Source organism: Pinus tabuliformis, chromosome 6 (assembly GCF_031772625.1).
Source record: "Pinus tabuliformis cultivar Carrire ecotype Pingquan chromosome 6, CPIR1, whole genome shotgun sequence".
Classification (NCBI taxonomy): domain Eukaryota; kingdom Viridiplantae; phylum Streptophyta; class Pinopsida; order Pinales; family Pinaceae; genus Pinus; species Pinus tabuliformis.
Window position 1 is genome coordinate 1,119,726,362 of NC_142292.1, and position 9,193 is coordinate 1,119,735,554.

Here is a 9,193-nt window from a genome sequence, read left to right on the forward strand (position 1 = left end):
TTCAACTTCCTTTCCTTCAAAAAAAAAAAAGTTCAAGAAAATTTCTTGAAAATTAAAACTTATCGTACCCAAAGATTGTAGTCATTGGACTCCTAGTACAACTTCAACACCACCCATTGAAATGACAAGCATTGGAATATTCAATACATATTCTCCCATGGATAGCTTCATATTATGGCACTTTCCAAAGAAATTTATGGTTCCTCCATTTGCAACCATCACTTGTCATTCTGGTGTTGGATATAGGAAGCAATTCAATTCCTTGGCTAACTTACAATGAATAAAATTATGGGTACTTCCCGAATCAATCAACACTATCACCTTTTTCTTCTTGATATGTCCTTCTATCTTGAGAGTTTGAGGAGTGGTAATTCCGGCCAATGCATTACAAGATATGGTTAGATTAATTTCTTCTTTCTCTAGGGTTTGTTCCTAGTGCATATCCTCTTCTTTTGATGTTTCTTGTTCCTTTTCTTTCTCCTCTTCACAATCTGTGTTAAATAATTTCTTCTCAGCACGCTTATGACCTTTAGTGTATTTTCTATCACAACTGTAACAAATCCATTTTGCTCTTTTTTCTTCCAATTGTTGTGGTGTCAACCTTGTAGGTTGTGGAAGGCTAGGGAAACAACACTTCCATCTTTATAATTGTGAGTGGTAGGCTTCCTTGTTGCCATAATTTTGCTTTCAAGTTTTATTTCCAACCTAAATGCCTTCTGCAATGAATCAGGCTCCCAAAGGCCAACTTCATGTTGGATGTTATCCTTTAAATTTCCTATGAACACATCAATCCTATGCTCCTCTGGAATATCTTTTACCCTTATATTCAATTTTTGGAAGTCCTCAACGTGCTCCACCATTGAACCCTTTTGTTTGAGATTTATCAATTGGCTAAAAAAAGTGTTTCTTTTTGTATCCTCATAATGTGCTATCATTTCTTCTGTAAAAATTGCCCGAGTGACAATTTGTTTACGAGAGCAAAGCCATCGATACAATACAAACTGATTGGGTTCTAAATTTAAAGTTGCAATGTGTACATTTTGTGTGCTTTGCACATTATGGAGATCGAAATATTGCTCCATCTGTAGTATCCATGTTACAGGATCCTTACCATCAAACTTCCTCATATCGATATTTAGAACATGGCGGGTCTTTAATCCAACATTAGATTCTATGGAATCATGATTAACATTTATTTTGTTCTCATCATGAGTTTCCTCTACTACCTTTTCGCCATTAGGAAGCATTTCTTGAAGCAACTTTGCCAAACCTCCTTTCAAACCTTCCATGTCTTTCTTCAAATCTTCAATGTTTACTTCTAAACCATCCATCTTAGATTCCACGCCATCCATCTTAGCTTCCACATCATTCATCTTAGCTTCCATGCCTTTCTTTAAACCATCCATCTTAGCTTCTGTTACTTTTTGTGAGAGTGAAATTTTTTGCACTTGGTCTCGTAATTTTGATATATCATGTTGCATTTCTTCCTCTTCTTCATGAGTCATGGTAGGGATTTCAAGTTACTTACTAGGTGTTTGCATTTTCTTTCTTCGGGGCATCAATTAATGATAATTATGCTTTACTATTCCCTTTGAATTACTTCAAACTAATTTTTTAAACCAAACTTATGCAAATTTTTAAAAAGACTACACACCTTTTTTCGCTTTGTAAGAGCTCGATATTGAATCTTTTTATTTTTGTAATTTCAAATCTCAAAGGTCTAAAATTTTGTCTTCTGGTAGCCCTCTAAGTCCTCTTTCCAACCCCACAAGTCTAATCAAGATTGGATTATCCAAGAAGGAGTTATTCCAAATCTCCCATGATGACCTAATTATAGACTGGTTCCATAGAGCGAACTTGTACAAAGTGCCACGTGTCACTTTTTTGACCTTTGGACCTGGAAACAATACATAGAAAACCAAAGTCTCTTCGCATTCTGTAACATCTTATGAAATTTCAATTTGATGCTCAGAGAGAAAGTTATGACGATTTTCCCAAGGTCACCTTATTGAGATATAATTCGAGGGGCCTGCAAAAACCCTAATTTCCTTGGATCATGTCTCTAAAAATGTAGCGAGACAAGATCTGAAATTTAGACTCGAGGTTCATCAAGTTTTAAACTCAAATGGGTTTTAATTTTAGCTTCTGAAACTTCATAGAAAAAAAGTTATTGCGAAAATTCCATGATGACTTGTTTGAAGCAACGAAACCCTAGAATCCAAAGCTCTGATACCAAATGTTATGCAACCAGCTCACAAAATAGAAGAAAAGATAGATCAATGAATTCAAAATCAATCTCTTCGAGGGGGAAAGCTCCTTTGCATTACACAAATGAACAATTCTTGGATGATACAAATGACAATACCACCTTTCTATATATAGGAGTCTAAGGGGTCATAATATAATTAGAGCCGACATAACAATAATAATGTAAGGGCACAACAATAAAAATAGTGGACTTCTATGGGGCACAATAATAAAAATATAGGGACAACTTGGTCATAACAATAACAATAGGGGGCTATAATGACAATAATAATAAGGGAATACACTAGAATTATAGGGACCTAACACACAACGAGCTAGTTTGTGGCTGCAAGGGGTTGCTAGCTGCCAGCTGAGGACCATATTGGAGAAAAAAATTCTCTTAGGGATATCACCCATAAAATGGTGGGTAATAGGCTACACTATTAATAGCACATGACCACAATCCCAACATTTGAATTGGGTAAAATCAAGAAGAATCTATGCATAATGGGATAGATACCTCATACGCATAATCACAAACTAGTATTCAGACTCAATGATCACATACTTCATTAAAACATTCAAGGTCATCATTTCATCCTATTGTAGTGTCTCCCTCGTCTATATAATGAAGGACATACCAAGGGAAAAGGGAGAAAACTTGTACACAACTTTATGTTGTTTAAATCTATATTACCTCACAACTTCTAGTTATGTTCCTTGTGACATCTTTTTGAGGTTCAAGGAAGGGAAAGGATGAGAAGCAAGAAGAAATTTTGTAGCCATGGTTCAAGGTAAACTTGCGGTATTATTATATTTTTGCTAATATTTTATCTTTTTAAAGAAACGGGTAGCAATTTTTATAGCAAAATCTAGAAACGGGTTAGGTCCCTTACATTCTTAAGAAGATAAGTCTCATATATTTGGAGGATATTTTTCAGTGAGAAAATATTGCTACCTTCCTTATTTCTATTGCCTGATATTACATTACATTTACTATATATTCTCCAAAATACATCGCAGAGCTTAATTGTTTGACATAACATAAATATTCAGAGGCAGACTACCCGTGACCAACACGCTCCTTGGAACCCTAAGAAGCTTCCATCAACTAACTTAGATTCACAGTTTCCTTGACATCAGGCTTTTTATCCCTATTCATAGCATCCCTAGCTCCTGCCACCATTCGTCCAGGTTCATCGCTCAGGCTGAACACCTCCTTCAACACTCCCACCATTTCTGTTTCAACCTTGACTTCAATATTATCCACCAAATACCTCTGATTTATCATGCCTGCATTCAACATTTCCATAACCTTCTACAGAAGTTCCATATATTTTCCAAACCCATTGATATGTGCTAACAACACCATTATCTGGTATTGGATCTCTTTTACTACTAGCTTGGTCAAATTATCGATCAAATGCGTTACATTCCTGCTACGCCCAGAGTTCTCAGCTTCATTTTCATTGCCTGAGTTTGTTGATGCCATTTTCTTCGTTATTCTTGCCTGCACCAAGACTATTCTGCTCCTAATATGCATTTCCAAACTCTTATTTATAATCAAGAGGTCTGGTTGCGATGAGACTCCCATCGCTTCACTATTAAATGAGCTCCCAACCTGCAAACCCGTCTTGGAACACTCCTCTAGTTGAAGCACTGTCACCCTACAAATGAGATGAAATGCTAAAGTACTGGAAATAAACTCACCTAAAACACCATTTTAATAATCATCTTTGTAAATACCACTTGTCTCGTTTCATGGTTGTTAAGCATTGTTGCACGCACCTGTTATTAGACGTGTTGTGTCCCTTTTCCCATAACCAACCCCGAGGTGATAATTAAGGAGTTATACCTCAAAACCGCTCTTATCTCGATAATCCACCTATACTCCATTGTAATTTTATTTAATATGCTCAGTAAGGGATGTCACAATTTGATACATTGAGATCTAAATTCAAACCCAAATTTGCTTGATGGTCAGCCATTAGATTATTCCCTCTTTTAACATGACACAATTTGAAAATTTCACTTGTTATCAATGGAGAAGAGTCATCTTCAAAAGGTTGGTTGTTTCTTGATAGCCTTATGCAATTTTGTATCATCGCCAAACAATCGCCAATAATAATCAAATTTTCCATGCCTTTGGAAATGTTTATCTTCAGACCTTGCCAAAGGGAGAGAGCTTCAACTTGGTTGTTTGAGGCTTTCTAAAGTCCCCATGCATACTTTGTTTCATATTTTTCTTCGAGGTTAAATATCACCCTCCCGCTTATGCCTCCCCATTGCTAATATTATTAATGAAACAATTTTATATGGTGTTCCCCCTCCATGTGTTGTTTCTTTTATGTGCATGATTTGTTAAGTGGTTGACCTAATTTAATTAGTCATATTAGCCTTGCATTTCATTTAATAATCTATCACTTAGAAGATTCTGGGGAAGGTATTTCATTTATTTATGTACATGAAATAGGTTGCAAGAACTAGAGCTAGGATCTTAGTAGTTGTGCTTATCAAGATCATGTGAGGAAAAACTTTTGAAAAACGGTACACACTTTGATCTTCTTAACCTTCTTGCATGGTCAATAAATTGATTATCTTTCACTTTGAGTGGGTTTCTATGTAGTTTTTAACCCTCAATCTACCATGAGTCACGATCAAGCTCATGGGAGAACTCACTTGTCCGCAAGAGATATTTTCTATTAGTATAATTGTAGATAGATGATTTCTCCCATGAGCTTGTGTTGTGATCCAAATACATAAAAACCAAAATTATACAACATGTACAACAATGTGAGCATAGAGCACAACTCCAATATAGATAATAGAGGCAAGTTACACAATAATTTCTTAAAGAATAGGAGAGACTACTCCAAATACCTAATACATTCATACATCCCAATAACTTGTCCTCAATAATGATTTTATGATTTCTATATATACCTATTCATACATTTCCCATATGGTCCCTTCATCACTAGGCCAACCCTATCACATATACATTTACATAATATAGGTACATTTAATCCCATATATGCCCCCTTTGGGGTCATACCATATATATTTAACCTAATATAGGACCCCCTTTGGGTTCATAATATCCTTTGTATAACTCATGGCAAACAATGGGTCAAAAAACTACAAGGAAACCCACTAGACTTAAAATATAATCAATCTATTGATTATGTATGAAGATCAAAGTGCATACCTTTTTCCAAAATTTCATCCTTGCATGAACTTGATAGACACAACCCTTGAGATCCTAGCTCTAGTTTTTACAAGCTATTGCTTGCACATAAATAATTGAACTACCTTTCCCAAAATCTTTTAGATAATATATTATTAATTGAAAATCAAGTCTAATCTAACTAACTAAATCAGATCAATCACTTGAGAAATCATGCAAATAAAATATAAAAAAAAATGTGGAAAGGAAAAACCACATAGATCCATTTCATTAATAATATAAGCAATAATGCAATACTCAACCAAGTTTACCTTAAATCCCGACAATTGATTATTTCTTACTCCTTGTCCTTTCCCTTCCTTGAACCTCATAGAGATTTCACAAACAACATAAAAAGAATTTGGAAGGGAAATGTAGATTTCAACAACATAAACTAGAATGAAAAGTCTCTCCCTTTTCCTTTGGTGTGGCCTTCATTATATAGACGAGGGAGAAGATATAATAGGATGAAATAACAAGCTTGAATGTTTTAATGAATTGAGTGAGCCTTTGGTCTAAATGTTAGTTTGTGATGATGTATCTATCCCATCATGAACATATTATCCTTGGGAGGATCTAATTTAAAGGCTAGGAATTCGGTTGTGAGTTGTTAATAGCATAGCTCATGATGGTTACATGTTGCAATAAGTGCAAACAATGATAGGTCACATTTCCTGAAGGGTGGGTGCGAGCATCCTAAAATGTATCTGACAAGGGAAAAAGGGTGTGGTGTCTTAGAAGATGATTTTAGTAGATACTCATGGGCCCAAAGAGGGTGATTTTTAAGGCTATAATAGATGGTCCCTAATGTGTAAGGTCAAAATAGGAACTAATGGCCGAAACATATTATAAATCAAGTTATAGGAGGTAGCACAAAGAAGGAGTGAATGAGCAAGGAACTAAATAGTACCTACAACATTTCATCAGCACATATAAATATATCATCCCTGAGGTAGGCATACACATGCTTGGTACAGAAGTAAAGCATGGTTGCCAAAAATACATTACATATCCATCTAATGAAATGCAAGCTCATAGCCATGAAAGAATACACAGCGGATCCATGTCATATTGAAAAGATTGCATCCATAAGCAAAGACAATGTGGACATATGTCATAGTATATATTAAGAAGATAATTGGAATTGATAAGAATTCCCTTGTGATCTTCAAAGTACAACCCCAACACAACTTGGGGAGGGAAAAATGTAAGAGTGTTATCCCTTAGAACCGCATTGTCTTCATCTCAACCCTGATGGTATGATTGTATCCCATGTAAATATATGTTATGAAGTCAGATACGGGAGGATCCATCTAATTATCGATCATTGAGGTATACCATTAACAAATGTGAAGGGATCCACCAATGAGGACAATGGATACCAAGGCACCAAGTAGAAACTATCAAGTGTGAATGGATGAGTTTTCATCAAACACTCATAGACTCGGTTCAAAAAATGTGAATGATGTGAGCCCACTATTGATTGCAAGCAAAGTTGCCACTAAGTTCTACAAGTCCCAAGGTACCATATGATTTCTAGACACACTTCCCACTTGGTGTCGATAGAAAGAGGTATGTCGAAGGAGGGAATTGATGTATCCCATATCAATTGAAATGAAACATATGCTCACAGAGGATGTGAAGTAATAGAGTTTCAATACATGACTGATAGATGGATGACTGACATGGAAGGTCAACAGGACAAGTAGATGTCCAACTCAATTTTAACTTCCCTTGAACATGTATCACAACATATGGATGACCTAGCAGTAAAATGTAAGAACATCATTGATATAGTATCACAATGTGAAAGGAACGAAAGCACTCTAAATAATGATTGGAAGAATAACCAATGGGAGAAATAAACACTCATAATAATGGTACAATTCCTAGGCAAGCTATAACCCAAATGTAAGAGATTGATGCAAATAGGTGTTATGTTCAATGGCAATAACATTGACTACTTCCATGAAATAAAAATAGATATACATGGTTTCTCCCATTATTATTTTTTATGGATGTATCCTTCATGTTTTTTATAAGCATGAATAAGAGTTGGAAAGTAAGATTAGTAGTGTATTTTTTGTTCAACTTTAATGAGCCCAAAAAAGAGATAAAAGTATACTCATTAGTGTCTTTTCCATCATTTTTATGAGCATGATAAAGAATTAAAGAAAGGCTCATTTGAAGAGAATGAGTGGCATCATGGAATGCTTCTATGTCCCATTCTAATGAGACTATCTTATGTAATGTGAAATACAATATGATATTGGCAATGCAAGGCCAGTCATAGCAGCAGTTTTCTCAAGGTTCCATGATGGAGGTAAGCTAATGGAAAGAGGTTAAGTGTCACTACAATAGTGGTAAGCGAGATTAAATAAAATAATGGCAAAGCAATTGGCACTAAGACTTAAGTGGAAATATGCATGTGTGACCCAAAATACAACATAACATGGAAAGAACCCTCATGGACTTGGCTAGGATATATAAAAGAGAGAGAAATGAGGTTCAAATTTGAGTCATAGTGGGTCTGCATGAGTTCTTGTACCTATTTGAAAAATGTATTGTGGATGCCAAATGACAAGTTGGATCATAATCTAGGCACCCATGGGAGGTAGGCACTACCATTAATTTACGACGTATGAATATGAATAGTTAGCGTCGCAAATAAATGGGATCGAACCTAAGGATGTTGAAGGAAAGTGATGGTTATAGTGCAGACAATGTGTAAAAACATATCACTAAATACCAAGTATAATAAACTTACCTTGAAGTTATACAAGTGTTGTTATTGCTTAAGATGTTCCTAGATAGGGAACTATGCCAAGGCACTAGTACACTCAAGCAATTGATGTGATCAAAATTTCAATTGCTCTTTTAAAATATATTAAGGCCAATACTCTAAATTTATGTCTTTTGCCGTAGCTCTCAATTATGACAAACAATAAATAAAAGAGATAATGGAATAGAGGAATACAAGAATAACATCCTAAAGATTAAGAATATAAACTTATACTTGAAATATCTAATGTAAGAAACATGTTAAGCAAGTGAATTCAATTGTTACAAAAACATGTTTGTTTGTAATTATAAAACTCGACTTTAGTAATTAATGCAAAGGGGAACAATATTGGAAACAAACATAAACCTTCATTGAATTGCTTTAACCAAATAAACCTAGGATACAAGGAGTTTAGTATCAAGAAAGCCATAAAAAGAGCCCAAGATAAGGTCCTCTCTAAGAGTCCCCAGAAAAACAAGGAAGAAAATTGTGGTAAAGTTTACCTCCCATTCATCCAGGGGATTACAGATAAAATTGCAAAATTTAAAAAAAAGAGAGACATATACACTCAATTTACAACATGTGGAACAATCAGGCAAATGATGAGGTCAGTAAAGGATAACATAGATCATCAACAACTTAAGGGTGTGTACAAGATTGATTGCTCATGTGGCAAGAGTTATATTGGTGAAACAGGACGATCTTTGAAAATAAGACTCAAAGAGCACGGAGCTGATATTAAGAATGGGAGATCTTGTACATCAACCCTTGCAGAACACTCATCCAAGACCAAACATCATGTGTGTTTAGAAGACGCTAGAATCATTGCAAGAGAGGAGCATTATCAAAAGAGAAAAATCAGGGAGGCTATTGAAATTATGAAGCTTCCTCAAAACCTCAACAGGGACAATGGGAGTGAGATTAGTGGGAACTGGCTC